The sequence below is a fragment of the Limulus polyphemus genome, unplaced genomic scaffold (genome assembly GCF_000517525.1).
Source record: "Limulus polyphemus unplaced genomic scaffold, Limulus_polyphemus-2.1.2 Scaffold2811, whole genome shotgun sequence".
NCBI lineage: Eukaryota > Metazoa > Arthropoda > Merostomata > Xiphosura > Limulidae > Limulus > Limulus polyphemus.
In genome coordinates this window covers 98,352-123,196 of record NW_013668421.1, presented here as the reverse complement: position 1 = coordinate 123,196, position 24,845 = coordinate 98,352, and the positions used below count along the sequence as shown (strand labels likewise).

Genomic DNA, 24,845 nt, shown 5'->3' with positions numbered 1-24,845 from the left:
CACTGCTAAATTAGGGAAGGCTAGCGCAGATATCCCTCGTGTAGCTTTGTGCGAAATTCAAAACAAACAAACAAACTTTATTGTAGAAATGAAGAGTATCCTGGATGATACGAAACCGGTATTTTATGATTTTATGTATTTCTTATAAATGAACAGTAATAAATAAAAAAATGTTTTTCTTAAATAATTGAAAGTCAGTTTTATATGTTCTTTATAAGTCATTCTTTATATATATATATATATGTGTCTTTTATCAAGGACATATGTGGAAAAGTTAGATTTAATTTCCACGTGCATATACTAAATTAGGAGTGAATATGTTTTGATTAGAAATAAGTTATTTTCTTCTATAAAATACCTATTTATTTGTACAGTTTTATATTTCTTCTGTTTGCCGAATAAGTTAATATAAATTTACGAGCAGAATTTCGTGTTCAAATAATTTAGTTTCGAAAGCAATGAGTAAAATTGGTCCAATTATGTTCTTTAAAATACAGTGTAATATTACGAGGATTACGTATCGATGATGAATAGCTGTGTTGTTGTTGAATTTTGTGAAAAGTTATTCGAGTGCTATATAGGTTAACCAACCCTAATTTTAAAATTATTGATCATAGTATAGGCGACTGGTCAATACCATCCGCCACCAAATTGTGGGTTGTCCTAATCAAATAGTAAAAATTTGACTGTCAGTCTTATAAATCACCCACGTCCCCAGAGAACGAAACACAATTATTTTTATTTTCGGTTGTAACGGAATGCGAACCTTCGGATCCACAGACCGGCACGTTAACCATCGGACCGAATTCGTCGTCTCTGTTGGACTGAGGGACAGTTATATAGACCGTTAATGTACTGTTAAGCTTAGAAAAAAAATGCGTAAAACGCATTCCTTTTTCGAACTTACCTAATATACAACAGATCTGGATAAAGCAGAGTTCGATAAAGAATATCATTTAATAAATGGAATATTTATACTTTTAAACGATTATTTTTTGTTGTTGTTGCGAGTTATGGGGCACCATCAGCAGATGATATGCCCCCAAATTCCCTGATCTGATTTAGTTGACGGAAGTTGGCATGTTTGATGTGACGGGGATTCGAACCCGCGACCCTCAGATTACGAGTCGAGCGCCCTAACCACCTGGCCATGCCGGGCACTTTTAAGCGATTAACCTGATAAGAAGAGCATTTATACTTTTGAAATAAAAGTCTAACAAATGTTTTTTTTTTTTGCTCTTAAACAAAGTTTGTTTGTTTGCTTGTAATTAAGCCCAAAGCTAAACAAGGAGCTATCTGTGCTCTGCCCACCATGGGTATCGAAACCCGGATTCTAGCGATATAAGTCCGCAGATGTACCGCTGTGCCACTGGGAGGGGAGCCTTAAACAGGGATTATGATTAGTAGGATAACTTGACGCTCGGGGCACGATAGCTTACTTGAATAATACAGTAGTCTTTTTTTTTTAATGTCCGGGATTCAAATCCCACTCGCTTTAAGTTTTCGTCTTTTCAGAAAATCCTAACTTACAATAGGTGCCATTTTACCTCATTTACTGTAGAGTTAAATACACTTAATTGTTTTTTACTGAATATTACCTGGGTATGTATCCATTAAATAACAAAATGATATTTAAAAAATTGTGATTTAAACCACCTGCTAGCGTTATTGGCGAAACCATTAATATCATAGAATATCTTTGTTCACAAGTGTTAGAGAATTGAAAATATCAGAGACAAACTTCGATACAGTTGTATGGCATTCTGACATAAAGTATTACAAGTGAAAGTGGGTTATATCTCACAAATTCCAAGCTCTAAAGATTCAGTTTTTATTTTCCACATCTAATGTAATATATCGACATAGGCGTTCGGCAGTAGAAAGACATTTGACCTTTATAATCATATAAATGTATTGGATGAACTTTGCTCTTCTAAAACATTATCAAACGCTTATACTGAGTTTCTGTTAGTATACTTTCAATCGGTTCTTTGTTTCTACGTAACTAAAATATTGGTAACGTGTTCAGTTTCTTAAACATCAGAATTCACTTAATACTTTTAAACATTTTTACGCTAAAAGCAAACTTTTATATCTTACACTACTATTACTGCTACCATGTTATCCACGAGGGAACAAGTACCGCTAAAAATGTTTTTCAGAAAATGCCATGAGATCAGCGCATGCCCACCAGTGGAACGGTGGTATGTCTGTGGACTTATACCGCTAGAAACCTGGTTTCGATACCAGTGGTGGGCAGAGCACAGATAGCTATTTGTGTAGCTTTGTGCTTAATAACACAAAATAACAACAAGGTCGGCGTACTGTTCAGAAATTACCATCATTTCAATGGAACACGAAAACGATTACAACGACAGTCATTAAACAAGTGTTTAATGAAAAGGTCCTCCCAAAAATACTGTTTCCGAAAAAATCTTGTCAAGAATGAAGAATTTCCATTTGAACAATAGAAGAGATAAAAAAAGGTAAAACCAGAAACCTTGGAAGCGTTTTATACTTGGATGTAACTAGAAGGTCAAGTCTTTATAACTCACACAAAACAACTGTTTAAAACAGCCATTATTGATACATTCCAAAACGTTTATGTGTGAATAACTAAGATTGACAACAAGTTTCACAAGTTGTAAGTTTATGTGTGAATAACTAAGATTGACAACAAGTTTAACAAGTTGTAAGTTTATGTGTGAATAACTAAGATTGACAACAAGTTTAATTAGTTATAAGTTTAAGTGTGATTAACTAGGATTAGACAACAAGTTTCACAAGTTGTAAGTTTATGTGTGAATAACTAAGATTAGACAACAAGTTTGATAAGTTATAAGTTTATGTGTGAATAACTAAGATTAGACAACAAGTTTGATAAGTTATAAGTTTATGTGTGAATAACTAAGATTAGACAACAAGTTTGATAAGTTATTCAAAACTAGTTTATGGTATAAAGCTTCTCTACCTGACAAAAATATTTTGAATTTATCTTTTTTTACGACCTCAACTATTTATGAAGAACTCTAGGCTTTGGCCTCTCATATTTTTTTAAATGCATATGTTAACATAGACTCCAAATTTGACGTCGTTAAATCAAACAATGATATGTTAACATAGACTCCAAATTTGACGTCGTTAAATCAAAGGTGTGTTAACATAGACTCCAAATCTGATGTCGTTAAATCAAACAATGATATATTAACACAGACTCCAAGTCTGATGTCGTTAAATAAAACAATGATATGTTAACCTAGACTCCAAATTTGACGTCGTTAAATCAAATAAAGATGTGTTAACATAGACTACACATCTGACTATGTTAAACGGTTGATTTAACGACGTCAAACTTGGAGTCTATGTTAACATATCTTTCTTTGGTTGATTTAACGACGTCAAACTTGGAGTCTATGTTAACATATCTTTTGGAAATGATGTTTTATACTTCATATGTGGATGTTCAGCTGGTGCGTATTAAATAACAACAATAATGCTACGGATCTTCTTCTCTACTTCATTGAAACTATTCTTAAAAAAATATATGGACAAAGACATCATGCTTAACAAATTGCACAAAACAAATCAAATTTGCGATTTGGATAAAAGAACCTACGAGAAAGAACTGGAATTTCTGGTATAAGACTAGAATACCTATGAAAAAACTTAAATCCACCCTTCTCCCCAGTGTCTCGCACTTCCGGAACCTGTTAATACTTTCATCTCGCTCATTGAAACCTGTGTAGAAAACAACGTGTTCATCTGCTTAGGAAAATATTTCCAACAAAAATACGGAATGGCAATGGGGATCCATCATCTCCAATACTATGTGTCAACTTTCTGGAGAAGTTCGAAAGTTAACAACATGAAGTTTCCATGGTTGTGTTATAACATAGATGATGATGTCCGGCCAAATCCATGGTTGTGTTACATAGATGATGATATCTGGAGAAATCCATGGTTGTGTTACATAGATGATGATGTCTGGACAAATCCATGGTTGTGTTACAACATATATGATGATGTCTGGACAAATCCATGGTTGTGTTACAACATAGATGATGATGACTGGACAAATCCATGGTTGTGTTACAACATACATGATGATGTCTGGACAAATCCATGGGTGTGTTACAACATAGATGATGATGTCTGGAGAAATCCATGGTTGTGTTACAACATAGATGATGATGTCTGGACAAATCCATGGTTGTGTTACACAGATGATGATGTCTGGAGAAATCCATGGTTGTGTTACACAGATGATGATGTCTGGACAAATTTATGGTTGTGTTACAAAGTAGATGAAAATGATGTCTGGCTAAATCCATGGTTGTATTACAACATAGATAATGATGTCTGGTCAAACCACAGAAGTGATCTTCTTCACAATACCATAAAGTTTAAAGGTGAAATGAAATGAACAACTCGCTTCCTTTTTTGTTTTTTTTATAACCATTTAAGTAAAAACCGGTACAGGAATTGTCCTTTCTATCTACTGAAACCAACAATCTCTTTGATGATACCACAAAAACGTTGAAGTATTTATTGCAAACTATTTTTCTAAGAGGCTGCAAGTATATGCCATTCTTCGACATTAAATTAAAAATTAGAAATTAAAAACATCAAGTCCACTTTGAAGGATTTACAATACCACATTTAATTCATCACAAATCTTCGTCTGAAAGTCACGAAAACTTTTTTTAAAAAAAGAACAAATGAAAGTAGGAATAAACTACTGTCCTTGAACAACAGCCCAATAATGTGACTTCAAACAAACCATGCAAGAAGGTAAAACCAAATAACATATAAAACCAAATATTATATAAAAACAAAGAATTGTTGAAAACTGTGTATAATTAAAACTGTACCGCTGTATATTATTAAGAATTACTGAAAACTGTATATTGTTTGTTTGAAGTTAAGCACAAAGCTACACAATGGGCTATCTGTGCTCTGCCCACCACGGGTATCTAATCCCGGTTTCTAGCGTTATAAGTCCGCAGACGTACCGTTGTGCCAATGGGGGGGGGGCAACTGTATATTATTAAAACTGTACCGCTGTGTATTATTTAGAATTGCTGAAAACTGTATATGATTAAACCTGTATCGCTGTGTGTTATTAGGAATTGTTAAAAACTGTATATTATTAAGACTGTACCGCTGTGTATTATTAAGAATTACTGAAAACTATATATTATTAAAACCGTATCGAACATTAATACTTATGAAGGCCACTTCAAGGTGAACTGTTTTCTATCCACGTGTTTTCTCAAGGGAATTTCACAATCAGGTTTCATCTCAGAATACTTTGTAAGACTGAAGAGGACACATGAGAGTGTCGAAGCTATATTCCTGATCTTTGTGCTAATCGTTCGTTCCATGAATGTGGTTTACTATTTTTTACGTTCATCTATTTAATATACAATATATCTATCTAATATATAATATAATAATATATATATAAGCTGCCACGTGTAGGAAATTACGCTTAAAAATCAACGTTACCAATATGTGCTTTCTTGTGTAATAGCTTTTTTCTATCGATTGACAATACTCAACACTCTTTAAAGAGATTCTGAAAACCGAGCACCCTGAAGGTATCTGGTAGCCAGCTTCAATTATTACGAGTTCCACATCTCTCTCTGTGTATACCACTTCAGCTAACGCTTTTCAGAAAACTAATAATGTTTGAAAGGATCGTTACACATATAGCTTGCGAGCTTTAGATGTAACCCCCCCCCTAAAAAAAACACACCTTGAAATGTCGAAATTTTTTAAATCGTTCAGAATGAAACATAAAAACAGCATAAACATGAAACGTAGGATAATGAACACCAGAGTTCGCTTAACTTTTGTCTGTATTACAAGAGCTCAGCTTAAGTAATTCACACAACTGTCCAACAAAGTTTCACTCTTTTTTTTTCCAGAGTGAATGTTCTCCTGATGTTTGAGGAGAAATCGAACACCTCACGAATGTTTTAGTTACGGAATTATTTGTAGAAAGAACGTATGAATTCAAAGCTTGCTAACAGGAGCTCAGCTTAAGCGTTTGAGATAATTAAATTTCCAGAAGAACAGGATATATCCAATCCATTTGAAATATGTTCAATCAATTCCGTAGATTCAAAGTTATTTCCGTCATGTCCATCTCGCTTTTTTTAACTGCGAAACGCCTACATTTATTTCTTAAACTGGATGTGGAAAACAGTAATGAGCCCGAAAGTGTTTTGAAATATTATATTTCGAAAATAATGATTAATTAAAGTGTATTTCACGTCCTACAACACGTACTTTGTTGCACTAATTCCTCTTTATTAGTATTTATAAACGTGAGTTATCAATTTCATCCTAATTGTTTTAGTTTTGACATTCTTGGTATTTAGAGGCTTGAAATATATATTCACAAAGTCTATAACATTATATGGAATTTTAATCTATCTGACTGAAATATTCACTTGACTTTTGTAGTTTTATGCTTATATAAAGTCTGTAAATCTTTAGGCCTAATAAATGTGTTGAAACGTTGTATTGGACTCAAATAACTTCCGATAATGAACGAAAATCCTTCCGAATGGTGGGCAAGTAAAAGATACCTTTAATTTTTTTTAATAATTTCTTACTTAAAATTTCTAATGAATGGATTAAGAGCATTACGAGAGAAAAATATTCTACAATCTAATGTGGTGATGATACTATTATTTTCTTTATTTTAGGCTTAAAGAATTATTTCATATTTCATCAACTTAGATAGTTAAGACATAACTGAGTTCTTACAACATATAAGCCCATTTCGACTACTGATATAAATGTATTAGGAAACGCTAAACAAACAGAGCAGAAAGAGAATAACAACCTGAAGGTACATTGTTTATATAACCATTTTGTTTTCGTCATATAAACATGGCCCACATTGGCTCAGCGGTAATTCTTTAGACACTAAAATTTGGGTTTCGATATTTGTGGTAGGCAGAGCACAGATCACTCATTGGGTAAATTTGTGTTTAACAACAAAAACAAGCAAACATAGCCCCCTCCCTTAGTGGCTCAGCGGTAAGCATGTATATTCACGACGCTAAAATTTGGGTTTCGATACCAGAGATGGAGCGAGCACAGATTGTCCATTTCTTAACAATAGTCAAACCAAATACCTAAACACGTGTTAACTTAAAGATAGTGTTATTCGTGAATGGTTCGTATCGGAATTTTTACATTAAGTGTGAATTTATTTCAGGCCTTAAAACAAGCCCAATAAGTTTAAATGAGAAACCTGTACACTGTCATATTTTAAGTTAAGGACGAACGATTTCATTTTTATTGCGGAATAAGATGTATTATATTCGGTACATTTCTTTAAACTAAAGTTAAATAGCCAAAACTGCTAGTATCATGATCATTTCAAAACCACGAATTTGCATCTCGTGACTCGCGCATTAAAACTACGTCATCTTTGTGAAATATGTTTTCTATAGAAACACAGCCTATAGAGCTTTCAGTGATTTATTTTCCATACAAGATATATTTTAATTTTCCTCTCCACAGGTGGCGACATCAAAATGTGTACAAAAATGGATATCATACAGAAGGAAGTGGTTCGGTGTGTATTGCTATATACGAACCCTGAAAACGTTGCAGTGCTTAAAAGGCTGAATTGGAAGAATGCTTTCACCAATGCATGTCTTCTTCCAATAGAATATTGACCATACCCTTATCTCCCACATTAGACTCTTCAGGCACACAGCTTCTTGGATAAGGCATTAAATGACTGAAGGCTTAGGCACTATATAGCAATTTCCTACCCATCTACTCATATTTGAGGCTATTTTATGAGAGCTTTTGTCTATGTTATGTAAGTGGACCACGTTCGCCACATGATCTCGAGCAGGGCTTTAAAACGTTATAGCCAATATAACACCAAATCTGCTACAGTCAACATAGGAGGCGTTATCTGATCGTTACATGCCCTGTCGTGTTGTTTACAACGTGTAAAGGTATAACAAAAAGGTTCCATTTACTAAACCTAAGACTTGCGCTTTCCAATTGGCTAATATCGTTAACTACCAAAGAAACTTTAATCTTCTGATGATTTGTTATTAATCACGTTCGCCAATCAGTTCTTTTTTGTTCTGTTTTTTTTTAAATAATCGACCAATGTTATAAACAAACAATTTGTAAATTGATACACATCTATATAGGGTATTTAGACTACCAGAACAACAATTAAACTTCGTTTGAAGCTAAGCACAAAGCTACGTAATGGGATATCTGTGCTTTGCTCACCACGGGTATCGAAACTCGGTTTCTAGCTTTGTAAGTCCGAAGACATACCGCTGTGCCACTTGGGGGCTTTACTGAAAGTAAAAGCTGAAGTATCATTGTACTGTTTCTTAGCATGCTTACTTTCCATAGTTTCCATTGCATTGAAGCATATTTGTTTTAGAATTATCACGCAAAGCTAGGCAGTCTGTCCCTAATTTTGAACTAAGAGAATAGAAGGAAGGTAGCTAATCGACAACGCTCACCGCCAACTTTTGAGTCTTCGAATACGCACTTAGGGCACTCTAACCACTAGGCAACATTCAACCTGTATTGAAGTCAATTATAATAGTTTGATATTGCCCCCCAGTGGTACAGCGATATGTCTGCGGATTTACAACGCTAGAAACCGGGTTTCGATACCCGTGGTGGGCAGAGCACAGATAACCCATTGTGTAGCTTTGTGCTTATATTCAAACAAACAAATTTTCTGTAAATTTCGTGTCAAGTAATTGACTCGCAATTTGCGGGTCAAGGGTTCGAATCCCGTCACCAAAATTGCTCGCCCTTTCAGTCATGAGGGTGTCATGGTGTGACAATCAACCCCCACTATTCGTTGGTAAAGAGTAGTCCAAGAGTTAGCGGTGGGTGATGTTGACTAATTGCTTTTCCACAAGTCTATCACTTTAAAATTAGAGACGGCTAACGCAGATATCCCTCGAGTAACTTTGCGCGAAATTCAACAAATAAACGTTCGTGTCTTACCTTAGATGTATCCTTGAATAAGTTCTCTTTGGTTTAAAATAAACTAGTATACAGAAGAAAGGAATATTTCAAATTACATATTATACTAGGAGTGTTAAAAATACGATCAAAATGTTTAAACAAACTTTTCCATTTTTCGTTTTACATTTTTTATCTCCGATACTCCAAAAAAAAAAAGGCAGCATTTAGCCTGAGGTAAACAATGAAGCTACGATGAAGACAGACCAATGCTCTGTTGAAACATATACTATGTTCTTTACATAAAACAATTTTCATTATTCTTATAAATCGTTATTTGTCAATTTAATATTGTCTTAGCATAACGTGCTTTTATACACAAGAAACATGTTCATTTTTGTTACTTTCATTAACAGTATTGGTTATAATGTTTAACGTATCTAATTCTAATTCATTCGAATTTGATTTCCTATTATTGTACTTTTATTATAGAAATAGTTTTGCATTGTTATATTAATATATGGGTTTAGAACTAGCCTAAATCTCCTAAGGTGACCGAACTTGGTGAGATATTATTGGATTTACGGCTGAAAACATCATTAACAAAATGATGAAAAAATGCTTTTTAATCTTTATAAATACTAGCTGAGAAACAGACAATGTTAGATAATATTCCCTTTCTTTGTTTTGTTATTACATCCCTAATGACGTGTTACATGCTAATTGGACATCCTGCTTTGTGGGAGACAATAATTGACTCATTGAACTAATTAAGTACTCTTGTCTTTAAATTAAGAGCTGAAAGTCTACAGAAAAGTGGAAATGTGCCCTATGTCAGGGTGTTTCAATCCCCCTTCTCGGGCAAAAATCGTAAGACAAAACAACCCATCGTAGTTTCCAGTTACCATACCAAAGATTACGGTAATCGAGCCAGTCAACACACACATACACAATGGATCATCTTTATAGCAAGAGAAGAATACTTAGTTAAGTATAATCATTATCGGGCTGATTTTTAGTTTCCTTCTTATCAGATAGCTGGCTCTGATCGGAAGTCGATGTTAATGTTTGTTTGTAATTAAGCGCAAAGCTACACAATGGACTATCTGTGCTCTGCCCGCCACGGGTATCGAAACCCGGATTATAGCGTTGTAAGTCCGCAAACATACCGCTGTGCCACTGGTGGGCCGATGTTAATGAGTTTTAGGGTTTGGTTGACGTGAATTTAAATGATCTCGAATGTAAATACATCTTAAACTAAAAACAATATGACAAATACCAGATTGGGCTTAGAAGTTACTAAATTGTATAAATTGTTTGACTTCAATTTCAGATTTTATTGGGTAGTTGATACCATAAATATTTAAAACTATTCGTTTTTCCATAGCGAGATTCCAAAGAAAGCAATTTTCAATTCAGTAATTTATCTTTTGACAGTATTTCGATTTAATATTTCAATTTTTAAAATGGTTCTTTTTCGATACTCAAAAAAATCCACTATATATATATATGTAAATTCACGACCAAATTGTTCCGTACTAAGTCTCTTTTTCTTAGTTATTTTACGGTTTAAAATCGTTTCTGAAACGCTTTCTTGTTAAGTACCAGGCATGGCGTCATAATGTCACGGTCAATCCCACTTTTCGTTGGTAAAAAGTAGCTCAAGAGTTGGCGATGGATGATGCTGACCAGCATTTTCCCTCTTGTTTTTCACTTCTAAATTAGGGACGGCTATTGCAGGTAGCCATCGAGCAATTTGCGCGAAATTCAACAAACAAACAAACTGTAAGTTTTGTAAATAATTTACTCAAATTAAAGGATAATTTATTTAAATCCTTAAAAAATAAATATAATAGTTTTTAAGTTTATTGACTTGATACTTACTCCAGGCTTATCTAATTAAGCAGTTATTTAATTAAGAGCTTAAATTAAATCTTAAGCAAACTCTTTCCAGTGAATGCAGTTAAAGTTCTGTGTTTTATTAAACCTTATTCATGTAGTAACTTTACTCCAGCGACTGGATTGCTTGTTAAAAACAAGAAACAAAAAACAATTTTTTTCACACATATGATAATGATGAAGATCACGAGTCTGTAATGTGTTCAATCTTTTTCACACATATGATAATGATGAAGATCACGAGTCTCTAATGTGATCAACCCTTTTCACACATATGATAATGATGAAGATCACGAATCTGTAATATGTTTAATCCCTTATCATATGTGTGAAAAGGATGAAGATCACGAATCCGTAGTAATCCTTTTCACACATATGATAATGATGAAGATCACGAATCCGTAATAATCCTTTTCACACATATGATAATGATGAAGATCACGAATCCGTAGTGTGTTTAATCCTTTCCATACATACTCTAATAATTTTTTCTGCAGTCAAAGTAGCTCAGTGGTAAGTCTCAAGGCTAGTCATCATCAATATATGTAAAAGCCAAGTGTCAGTCGATCACACTCGATTTCTCTGTATTTTGTGAGTTACACGAGTCACATTTCCAATTTTTATTCTATAATATTTCCTCTTTGGATTGCTCGTTCCCATTTTATTTGAATTTAATCGCTAACATTGGCGTAAATAGCTCTAAATGTCGGCACTTTTCTGCTTGTCAAGAAGGGAGTTCCCAGGACCAGATCAGACATGGCGTTATGTGTGTGACACCACATCATCCACATCATTATGACGTCAAACTAGGTAAGATCCGAATAGGAAAGCCTGGAAGACTCTTGTGAAAAATATGTAAAAAGTTAGCGCAAATCTATGCATGAGTATTATTACGAAAAAGCCTTTGTTAAAACAGACTGAAGATACGAATTATATGTAGGAAAGAGGATGACTTTTCCTCAGAAGAAGAACAGATGTATTCCAAAGCCACCAATATGTAGCATGTTTACACTCTTTTGGTAAAGTAGCTATTGCTCATGATAGGCTTTAGTTTCCCGAAGCTGGAAAGTCCTTTATTTTTCTTATGTCTGTTTACAGGTGGCAAAATTCCAAATGCATATTGGAGGGGTTTTATACTAGGACATTAATAATCGAGCTTCGATACCCGTGATAGGCAGAGCACTGATAGTCCATTCTGTTTGTTCTTAACAAACAAACACTCATACGATCTAATAAGAAAAAGTTATGCTAATACACCGCAGAAGTTATACAAAATATGTTACTGAAATAAACAGTTTATCAAAACTAATTGGTGGTTTGGTGTGCTGAAAACCTTAAGATGAGCCTCGCGATTGAAAACAACAACAACAACTTTTGTCAGTTACCGCGGAAGTAAGTAATTCTTAGATATTACAGTTAATCTGAGTCTTATCGCCTGTCACAAAACACTAGGAACACTTGACATGTTAAAGACACGTCTTAACTTACGTGAAAGATTAATTCTTAGCTCGCTGTACGTGGGCCACTGTAGTTTATGAGAGGTTGCTAAGCAACTTGACATAAATACAGATGTCAATTATTGATTTCATCAGTCGTTCAGTAGTGGTGTAAGAGTGTTTGAGTAACTTGAGTTTGATTTAGTTATTACTGCTTAAAACGTTAGCTAATGTACAATGCACGAAGAGAATTTATACGTGTCTTAAAACATTTTCAAAATTAATATACGGTTGTTTTAACTGTCTGTAATTAAGCACGAAGCTACAAAATGGGCTATCTGTGCTCTGCCCGCCACGGGTATCGAAACCCGATTTATAGCGTTATAACTCCGCCGATATGCCACTGGGGGGCTGAACATTCAAACGTCATATGAATATGCCGTGTTTGAAATATATCTGCGATAAACTTTGTTGTTTCATAAACTAAGATATCATCAAATCTCAGTCGGTCATTTATAACTCACCAGATTAGGGATTTGCCTAAAAAGTTAACGTAACTTTTAATTACTCTTGTAAAATATATAGTTTATGGAAAGGTAAAGTTTTTAAGTTTCCTTTTTACAGTAGTTTAACGGTATTTTAAACTGTTAAAGTTGTTAATTTCTGTTGTGGAAAGTTTGTATCTTTCAGATTGTTATAAGATTAATCATCCACCCCTAACAATATACATATCTATATTTTAAAGTCATATTTGACTGTCTAAATAGTACTTAAAATTCCAACTTTTTTAAACAAACCTTAGACAAAAATTAATAGTTATTTATTTTCTCCGTTGATAGAATATATTCAAATACATATTAGTGTTACGATCAACATATAACAGTTATACAAAGCTCATTGTTGTACTACAAAACATTGATAAGGTTTTTCTATGATAATGAAATCTCTTCAAACACGTGTTAGTGTTACGAGGAACACACCTAACTAAAGCTCATTGTTGTACTACCAAACATTGATAAGGTTTTTCTATGATAATGAAATCTCTTCAAACACGTGTTAGTGTTACGAGGAACACCTAGCTAAAGCTCATTGTTGTACTACCAAACATTGATAAGGTTATTTATTTGATATGATAACGGGAGCTATTCAAACACGTTTCAGTGTTACGAAAGGCACCTAACACAGCCACATAAGGCACACTGTTGTATTATCAAACATTCGAAATTGAATACAAAGAAAATATAATAATAAACCGTAAAATTTGTCGCTAGTCAGTTTTCGAGTAAAAACTAGAAGCTTATTAAAAATATATAGGTTCATATAATGTAATAGTCCTTATCAGTATTGAAATGTATATTACACTTAAAAGCGGTTTTTTATTTTCACAATTTTAGCTTAAAAAAGAAAAAAATATATAATTCATAAACTAGGCAGTAATCAGATATTTTTGAGCATGCTAGCAATTTCTATTTTGAAATGTTAAGAGATAATGCGTCATAATATCCAAAAGTTTAAAGATATATTTTTTTCCTTAATCCATCATTAAGGCGTGTGACAAAGCTTACTAATGCTATTCATTTAAAATATCTGATAAACAGTCAGTTTAGCTCTGATTTCATTTGTAAGATTTATCGGATATTTATCGTAGTAAATAACAACGTCTAAGTTCAGCCCATTTTCGAGGGCTTTTCAGAAAGCGTTCGTTGACAGGACTCTGGAGATGAGACGTGTCATATTTCACTCTGCTAAATTACTGGGATCAAGAATCCAAGGTAGTATCAAATATGGAGTTATTTCTCATTTGAAGGACGCCAGTTGCAGTAGTAGACTCATTAAGCTCATGATGTGTAAGCTCAAGTGTTATGATGAGAGAGAAAATCAGCGAGGAGAAGGAAAAGTAGTTGAATTTATTTACGGTAACAAAGTCTCTTAATTTTTTTTTTTCATCCGTCAGACGACAACCTGCAGTAACCTAGATTTAATATTTATTTTTTATGAACCTAAGGCCTGTTGCTTAGTTTTCGTGTAACCTGTTAACATTTTCAGTATTCAAAATAAAACGTTATTAGATAGTAAATAAGTACAATTCCATATAAAAATGAAATTGAGAAAGCGATTTACGAATATGATTTCAAACAACGAGGCAAATGAAAGAAAGCTACGACATGTAAACCGAGTGTATAAGTAAAAATAAGATACAAGCAACGGACTAGAAACTGCTTTTTATTTTATATACCAAATGAGATATGTTCGGCTTCGGGAGGATCGAACACTTAATCTTAATGTTATTATCCCAGAAGTTCATCATTTTGCCACCAGGGGACCAAAAGGTTGTTTGTTTCAGAACAAATCCACATTAGGTTATCTGCTTAATCTCAATGTTATAACCTAGAAGTTCATAATTTTGCCACCAGGGGACAAATAGGTTGTTTGTTTTAAAACAAATCCACATTGGGTTATTTACTTAATATTAATGTTATAATCTCAGAAGCTCATCATTTTGCCACCAGGGAACCAATGGGTTGTTTGTATTGGAACAAATGTACATTGGGCTATCTGTTGTATCCACCGCAGGCAATCAAACACTGGATTTTAGCCTTGTAAGTCCGTAAACTTACCACTGTCCCCGTGAGACGGACCAGTTGAAATTGTACTTTTTATCCTACGAAAGATATATGCAGATGGAAAGGAAGGACTCATACGGGGGTAAAAAGTCTTCATTCAGAGTTAACTTCTACTTTTAAACCTCAGAAGAGAAATAATATCAAAAATCCTAAATTGTGAGCGTAGAATAATGTTCTAACCCATATCTGAAACTACTACTCACACTCTGCAGTCAGTCTTGGGAAGGTTGCTCCTGATAAAAACGAAAAAAAAAGCAGTGAAGTTAAAACAGGTTATTCAAATGTTTTTTTTTTCTATAATACCTTATAATTACTGGAGCTGTACAATTGTCTTTGTGCTTCTCAAGAGGTTCCTCTAAATTATTGGAGCTGTAAAATTGTCTTTGTGCTTCTCAGAGGGGTTCCTCTAAATTACTGGAGCCGTACAAGTATATTTGTGTTTCTCAGGGGTTCCTCTAAATTATTGGAGCTGTAAAACTGTCTTTGTGCTTCTTGGGAGGTTCCTTTAAATTATTGGAGCCGTACAACCATATTTCTGCTTCTCAGGGGTTCCTCTAAATTATTGGAGCTGTAAAACTGTCCTTGTGCTCCTCATGAGGTTCCTCTAAATTACTGGAGCTGTAAAATTGTCTTTGTGCCTCTGAGGGGGTTCCTCTAAAATTACTGGAGCTGTAAAACTGTCTTTGTGCCTCTCAGGAGGTTCCTCTAAATTATTGAAGCCGTACGACTATATTTGTGCTTCTCAGGAGGTTCCTCTAAATTACTGGAGCTGTAAAACTGTCCTTGTGCTTCTCAGGAGGTTCCACTAAATTATTGGAGCTGTAAAACTGTCTTTGTGATTCTCAGGAGGTTCCTCTAATGAACAATTGATAATAAGAATTTACAATCGTATAAAATTTCAAAACCTAAGTGATCTTATTATTCTAAGTTGATATTTCAGTACGAAAATTTTTTTGCATTATTCAAATTGCATAATGAACTTATTACACTAGTTAAAACAACTTTAACTTAAGTAAGAATGTGATACTCGAAGTTAAGATAAAAGAATTGTTTGTTTGTTAGGAATTAAGCACAAAGCTACACAATGGACTATATGTGCTCTGCCCACCACGGGTATCGAAACCCGGTTTCTAGCGTTGTAACTCCGCAGACATACCGCTGTGCCACTGGTGGGCTGAAACAAAACAAACAATAACATGCTTGACAGTTACAAAGACTGTCACAATATTAGTAGTACTTCCTTTCAAGATGTGTTAAATCACAAAAGTGTCAAAATATTAATAATAATTAATTTTAGGATTGTTTTGAATTTCGCGTAAAGCTACTCGAGGGCTAGCTGTCCCTAATGTAACAGTGATAGACTAGCAGGAAGACAGCTAGTCAACACCACCAACTCTTGAGCTATTCTTTTACCAACGAACAGTGTGATTGATCGTATATTATAAAGCCCCCACAGCTGAAAGGGCGAGCATGTTCGGTATCACGGTGACCCTTGGATTGCGAATCGAACGCTCTAACCACCATAAATCACAAGACTGTCAAGATACTTGTAGTAATTAACTTCAAGATTTATTAAATAGCAAACTATCAAAATACTCTGGGATACCAGCAAGCATATATTAAAGCTTGGATTATTACTCGAATTCTACAAAGAGCAAACTGAGTACTCGAAGAAAACCAATTCTACATAGTATAGAACGGAGCATCTGGACAGAATATAATTACACATAGATTGCAAAATCAAAAACATTTAATTTTAGTGCTTTTTCGTTGACTTCCCTTTTGAAGAAGTTTCCATGTTTGACATTTTTGACTTAATTGTTCTCATAAAAGAAGAGTTGCTATTAAAAACTTAAAGATGGCTTTAAAGTCGTGTTTGACATTCTACAAGTTCTGAACAAAGTCCCACGCAAATGCGGACTTATAACGCTAAAAACTGGGTTTTGATACTCGTGATTAGCACAGCGCAAATGACCTGGTGGTTAGGGCGCTCGACTCGCAATCTTAGTGTCGTGGGTTCGAATACCCATCACCTAACACGCTCGCCATTTCAGCAGTGGGGGGCGTTATAATGTGACGGTCAATCCCGCTATTCGTTGGTAAAAGAGCAGCCCAAGAGTTGGCGGTGAGTGGTGATGATTAGCCATCTTCTCTCTAGTATATAACTGCTAAATAAGGGACGGCTAGCGTAGATAGCCCTGGAGTAACTTTGCGCGAAATTCAAAAGAAACAAAACCCATACGAACTGTGTTCAGAGATTTCTACCAAGAGGTTACATTATCTGAAAACTTTGTCGAAGGAAACACGAATCAAAACAAGTGTTAATTGGTAACTGGTAATGAATGATATATTGTTGAAGAAAAATATCACATTTGTTTTACGTTTAACATGACCATTTCCTACAGAAAGGATTACTACACCTTATTCAGCTTCTCTTAGAGCGTTAGCTGAAATTTTGAATGCGTACCTCTTTTATACGAATTGTTCTATACTCGTATAAAACGAACGTATTTCGAAATAATACTGTTAATGCATTAAGTGTTAAAGATAACAATTTCAGTATCGTTAGTTCACATAAGATGGAAAATTGTGAAGGATCACGAAAATGCGATAACTTCAACTTGAGATCAGTTTAATCGAACAAAATTCGACTTCTCCTCTCTTCTCGATCGTAAGGGTGTTCGATAATCAGACCTTAAGGCTAGATTTGAGCAAATAAAATTCTATTTTCTCCCTCTTCCTTATCACGAGAGTCCGATAATTATAACTTGAAGCCAGCTTTGAGCCAACAAAATACGGTTTCTCTGCTCCTCTTCAAGCTTTGAGCCAACAAAATACGGTTTCTCTGCTCCTCTTCAAGCTTTGAACCAACAAAATACGGTTTCTCTGCTCCTCTTCAACCTTTGAAACCAACAAAATACGGTTTCTCTGCTCCTCTTCAACCTTTGAGCCAAGAAATACGGTTTTTTTTGCTCCTCTTCAAGCTTTGAGCCAACAAAATACGGTTTCTCTGTTCCTCTCCAAGCTTTGAGCTAAAAATACGGTTTCTCTACCCCTCTTCAAGCTTTGAGCCAACAAAATACGGATTCTCTGCTCCTCTTCAACTTATACGCTTATTGTTTTTTTATTTGTACGCTCATTGAAAATACCTGTAAATAAAAACATTAAAAAAGCGTAAATTAATGTACTAACTTTTTTTACCACTATTAAAACTCTAACGGTATTCATTGAAGAATAAATGTTAGAGCACGCTCAATAACAAAATAAAGAATATATTTTTTATGAGATTAGCATATAATACAATAGACATCTGCACCCCTGGTGGTTCAGCTGTAAGTCTCACAGCTTACAGCGCTAAAATTCGGATTTCGATACCCGCAGTAGGCAGAGCCCAGATAGCCCATTGTGTAGCTTTGTGCTTAATTCCAAACAAACCCCTGGTGGTACAGCTGTAAGTCACACAGCTTACAACGCTAAAATTCGGATTTCGATACCCGCAATAAGTAGAGCACAGATAGCCTATTGTGCACCTTTGCGTTTAATAGCAAATAAACAAGCTTTATCTCTCCATTCTTGGGTCCCCTCATGGGTGTTTCGAAAATATTTTTTTTCGTTTCAATTATGTTGACGTCAGGATTCCACAAGCAAAATTTAAAGCCAGTTTTTCAAAAATTACGGGATTACCTAAACATCCCAAAATAATGTTTCAGTATTAGTAATATATATAAACCCGTTGACCAATATCTCCGAAACTCGGTTTCTATAATTATGTTTATTTCTGTCGAAAATATTTACGTACGAATCAAACTCTACCAAAATGATTTGTATAAAACAAATTATTACTAATTTTAGTACCCCGGTGGGTAAGCGGCAAGTTTTCGAACTTACAGAGCTAAAATCTGGGATTCGATTCCCCGCAGTGGACACAGTAGATAGCCCAATGTGGCTTTGCTCCCAAAAAAACAAACAAATATTACTATATTGTTAGTAAATAGATATCCTGTAAACGTACACGTGGGGCAACAACAACAATGAAAGTTCACACACTTTGTTTTAGAACAACCATATACAATTCTCAAGTAAATCTGTTCAGCCAATCCTGATATCCCACCCCCGATCCTCCATTTGTGGGTTCCCATATTAAAATTTCGAAAGACCTGATTTCAGATAAATCGTTTTTTGGCTACTTCGTACATGTTAATGCCAACTTTCATATAAATGTGTTCAGTCAAACTCCAGAGCTGACAGAACTACACTGATCACACATTATTTGGAGCCCCCTCGTGACCGTTTCGAATATTTTTCTTCGTTTTAAATTTTGTTGGCGTCGAGATCCTACGTGCAAAATTGAAAATCATTTTGTGAAGAATTGTGGGAAGAGTTCAAAGATCAAGTAAACGTGCAACACAAATATATATACAGTTAACAATTACTAAATCAATTTTTATCTTCAAATAGTTAACATAGATAGAAAAAATTTAATTGTTTTGTGTTAATGTTTTTGTGTTTAGATTCAATTTTCACAAAATCCATTTCTTTAAAAATTGCCATAGGAATATCGATGGTTCTTTGCGTGTTACGATATTTTAAATCTCTCGCCTGGATTAAACAACACGTCAAGAATATGACGGACTATAAGTTCAATACAAACACGCACTGAGGCGTAGTAGTGAGCACGCGAAGCTATTGACATTTAAAGAAGTATATTGAGTAAATGATAAACGGTTTTATTCCATCATAGATATTACTGATTCATCCAATGAAACTCGGTTTACTGACTATCCAGACTGGATAACATCATAACTTTGTTGCGGACTTCCTAAATTTCAGTTCGTATATCATGTTATGTGTCCCTATAGCGCAGTGGATAGCGCGTTGGATTTCTAATCCAAAGGTACCGGGTTCGTTTTCCCGGCAGGGATGCCACCACCATTGCCTGGTCCCAAGTCCAGGAGGAGAAAGGAGGAGGATTGGACGCGGGGCTAGCAACTTGTTGTAGCCCAATGTTCCACTAGGAACGACAGGAACTGAGAGAGATATCATGTTATGACTTCAAAATACCCGATTACTTGTCATCTAGGGGTATATAAAAAATAACCGAATGCTGTTTAATTTATTGCTTTTACAGACTCAAAACCTTTTTTTTTTGTGAAAACAGAATATATTGTAAGGTTATCATGGTTATCATGGTTTAACTGAATATTGTTTAAATATAGGCTGGAAACTGTCTTAAAAACATAAAACGTTTTTGTGAAAACAAAGTTTCGTTTTGAGTTTACTATCTGGTTAAGTATTGTGCAGCTTTTTGGTTAACAACGAAAAAAAAATAAATCAAAACATAGCTACGTGTCTCGTGTTTGTCCCAATACACTCCATTAATGGAAGTTTGTAAGTCTGTTATTATACCTGGCGCAGGTTGGCCCTGTGGTAGAGCTCTGGATTTAAGAGATGGCAAGCCTTAGTAGTTTTGCCAGGCGCAGGTTAGCCCTGTGGTAGAGCTCTGGATTTAAGAGATGGCAAGCCTTAGTAGTTTTGCCAGGCGTAAGTTGTCCCTGTGGTAGAGCTCTGGATTTAAGAGATGGCAAGCCTTAGTAGTTTTGCCAGGCGTAGGTTGGCCCTGTGGTAGAGCTCTGGATTTAAGAGATGGCAAGCCTTAGTAGTTTTGCCAGGCGTAAGTTGGCCCTGTGGTAGAGCTCAGGATTTAAGAGATGGCAAGCCTTAGCAGTTTTGCCAGGCGCAGGTTGGCCCTATGGTAGAGCTCTGGATTTAAGAGATGGCAAGCCTTAGTAGTTTTGCCATAAATACAGAATATAAATGTACTGTTACAACCACCATATTCTCAACTATCCGATATCATCATTCATGTACAAACATTTTCAGATATATATATATATAAGACACTCAAAAGGAAACCTTGAAATGTACTTTCAACTCCAGTAGTCGCAAGAAAAGGTCACACACACACACATTATCTTCTTCAAGCAACAAAAAATAACTCCAGAGAAAAGACTTGATTGAGAATTGGATTATTTACAGTCAAATTCAATAACAAATATAAAACAAAATGAAAAAAATAATGCCTAGACGTTTGTTAAATGGATTGCAAATCATATACAATGCATGGTAAATAGGAGAGCCCGTGAATAAAAAAAAAATTATATTACAAACAAAACTGGATTTTACCACCAAAAGAAAAACACTGAATCAAAGTAAATCAAAAAAACAAAAATCCTGTTCCTGAAAAACCTTTCACTTTTGTAAGCCTAAAGTACAAAAATATTTTCCTGTCCTTTTACTCTTCTCTTGTCATCATAGATTTATATAAAAGACCAGAGCAGAAATGCAATTCTTCTGGAAGACATACTTTATCTTATTATTTATATTTAAATAACAGTATTTACAGATTTTTGTTATGTCTTTTTTTTTCACATCACACTTGTCAAACTTTGCGGCATTCTGAAATGTAATAAAAATATATAGCTTCACTTTGGATTTCATTCAATTTCGGAAAATGGATGGAAAGTTGCGTGGTACTCGAATTGTTTTTCTTTATTTTAAGAAGATGGAAGCTTTCAAAGTGTTTCCAGGTCAGAACTCACTGTTATTAACAATATTGTGGAATTTCATTTCAGCTATTTCACTGTCACCCCCTTCGCCCCACTGTGTTACCAACCTCCACAATGTGGCCGGTAATGTTCTTAGGCCTTAATGTACCTACTTTCACGTTAGTGGTTGTATCTTTCTTATAGCAATAAACCTAGAACTATTATATATATATATATATATATATATTTCAATCCATTTGTGGAACCTGGTAACATTCTGTCGGTAACTATATAAAATTGATGACCCGCTAAATTACTCACTGTAAAAAGACGTTTTTATGAAATAACTCAAGAACACGACAATTACGAAATAAAATACCTAGTTTACAGGGACCTATGAGGATGGGTCGGGCGTGGCCTTATGGAAACAAACCTACGAGGATATTTCTGATATTAAAAAAAAATGCCTGAATAAATAGGGTTTCTTTGAAATAAAGCGGTCGTATTCCTATTTTTTGTTATTTTACAAGGGTCAAGCTAGTCAATCAGATGTACTTCTTAAATTAAAGTTGTGTTTTAAGATTTTGTTTTGTTTCAAGTTAAGCACAAAGCTACACAATGGGCTATCTGTGTTCTGCTCACCACTGGTATCGAAACCCGATTTCTAGCTCCGAGAGTTAAAAATACGTGGTAATTTTCAACTTTGCAACATTTCAACTTAGGACCGTTCGCACTACAAGCTAATAACCTACCAAATGGGCTAGAGATGTGTTTCTTTGAAGTTAAGCACAAAGTAATAGGCTATCTGTGTTCTTCCCACTACTGGTATCGAAACCCGATTTATAGCGTTGTAAGTCCGCAGACATACCGCTGTGCCACTGGGGTGTGTGTGTTTTAATGTATTTTTAGATATAAGTACAACTATATTTTAGAGTCTAATGTTGCCTGTTTGTGTATGTCCGCAGACATACCGCTGTGTCACTGGGCGTGTGTGTGTTTTAATGTATTTTTAGATATAAGTACAACTATATTTTAGAGTCTAATGTTGCCTGTTTGTGTAAGTCCGCAGACATACCGCTGTGCCACTGAGGGTGTGTGTGTTTTAATGTATTTTTAGATATAAGTACAACAATATTTTAGAGTCTAATGTTGCCTGTTTGTGTAAGTCCGCAGACATGCCGCTGTGCCACTGGGGGTGTGTGTGTTTTAATGTATTTTTAGATATAAGTACAACTATATTTTAGAGTCTAATGTTGCCTGTTTGTATACCTTTGAAACTCACTGTACATTTCACTAAAAAAACAACATATTTTTCCCCAATAACTATTGAAAATAAGAAGCGAAGCGTGTTCTAGCGAGATTTTTGTTTTAACATTATCTGCAAGATTTGAAAGCAAGCTTAGCTATCTTCGTTCCTTTTAGTGGTACAAAACATCTTACGTGTGTTTGTCCAATCCATTTAGTTGGTTACGTTCCATTAGCTAGGAAGCGAACCTATCTTTGTATTTGTGTTTTAAACTGAAGCAGAAACAACGTTTTTTGAATATGCAGACTAAGTAAATAAAAGCCTGTACTTTTTTTTATTATTTGCCATCTTTCCATATGCCTAGATTTGAAGATAATTTTACTACTGTATTTTGCGTCTGGACTGAAAGCATTCTTATTTTATTCACTTTAACAAGGTGTTTTAGGTAGAACCATAGAAATTAATTACATCTGTTTTAATTATCCACCAAAGTTAATTATTTATGGTTCAAATTTGGAGTTAAATAACAAAATTTGATGTCCTAGGTTTTTGCCATATAATATATTTTAACACTCTAGAGTGTAAATATTTCCACTGTGTTTTTTTTTCGGCTATACTGCTTGTTGTTTGTGTATTCTATATTCTAGACCCTACGAGTACACACCTAGCAAAACAGTTCTTTTGTGGCGCTTAGGTGGAAGAATATATTTCGGAAAAACAATCTTGGAAAAAAGAGAATAGAATCACAACTAAATTGAAATATTGTTCACACGAAAAAAAAGTAAATCTATCTTTATCGTTATCAGAAAATCAAGAAATAACTGAAAAAACAAACAAACATTTGAGTATTAACATTGAAGGTTCACTGGTCTTTTAAAAATTGTTTTAAAAGTTTTTCGTATTGATAAAGAAGATTTTAAAACATCATTTTTATCCTAAAGCTCTATTAGTAGACAGTTCATAACTTGAAAACAATGGAAAACTCCAGATAAAAACACAACGTAAAAATGTTGCACAAAACTAAGAAATCAGCCGAACTATTAATCGAGTATCTTATTAGACGTGTCAAATTTTGTTTTATTTTTTTCTTTGCTAGAATATTTGATCTATTAACATTATAACTGTATTTCAAAAATTAAGATCGGGTTTGAAGAGAGAACGTACGTACTGTAGAGTACAATATAAAAGTACTTTATTTAAAAGCAAAACTTGAGGCATTGAATATTCTTTAATCCAGGTTTATGCTTACATTAAGCTTTAAGAGAGATTATCCTTCTAAGATATCGCACTTTAATCCTATCGTTATAAAAAAAACGGCATTTCCATTAGTTCCCGTATCATTTTCGCAAGGCCAGGTGGTTAAGGCGCTCGAATCGCAATCTGAGGGTCGCGGGTTCGAATCCCCGTCCCATCAAATACGCTCGCCTTTTCAGCCGCGGGGGCGTTATATTGTGACGGTAAATCACACTATTCGTTGGTAAAAGAGTAGCCCAAGAGTTGGCGGTGGGCAGTGATGACTAGCTGTTTTGTGTTCTACTAAATACTTGGAGGTATCTTATCAATACATTAAAAACGTTTCAAAATGGAGGTATGTTATCAGTACATTAAAAACGTTTCAAATAATATTAAATTCGTTTATAACCTCGGGCCTTCAAAAACAGACACCGAGAATATTAGCGATTTAATAACATTTGACTTATAGCTCATTTGTTTTTAGGAACAGTTCAAAAAGCAGGAATCCAATAAGTGGTCCCGTTTACTTATCTGGACTAAGTTAATTAGAATTCTGATATGTCGTACCGAGTAAATCTGATATTTGCAAAACTTTTACATTTCTGACGAAACTGGTGATGTTTCTAACGAGTATTTCTTTGTTGACTCACAGTACAGAAATCCAATTAACTAAAGTTACTGCAACTTTCACGGTGAGTTGTGATTACCATATTGGTGTATTGAAAACTGTTGCACCTGTTTTACTTATTACTCCTCTCGCTCGGTATATTTATTATACTGTTTGTTTTGAATTTCGCGCAAAGCTACACGAGGGCTATCTGCGCTAGCCGTCCCTAATTTAGCAGTGTAAGACTAGAGGGTAGGCAGCTAGTCATCATCATCC

General features: G+C 34.6%; 1 protein-coding gene and 1 non-coding gene across 2 annotated transcripts in view; both read left to right on the top strand.

Annotated features, from left to right (window-relative positions):
• Nucleotides 1-24,845, top strand: part of LOC106467958 (allatostatin-A receptor-like) — a 66,001-nt gene that overhangs the window by 1,170 nt on the left and 39,986 nt on the right. The window lies entirely within an intron of this gene.
• Trnar-ucu lies at nucleotides 19,788-19,861 on the top strand. Its single transcript has one exon. It is a non-coding gene; the product is annotated as a tRNA-Arg (tRNA).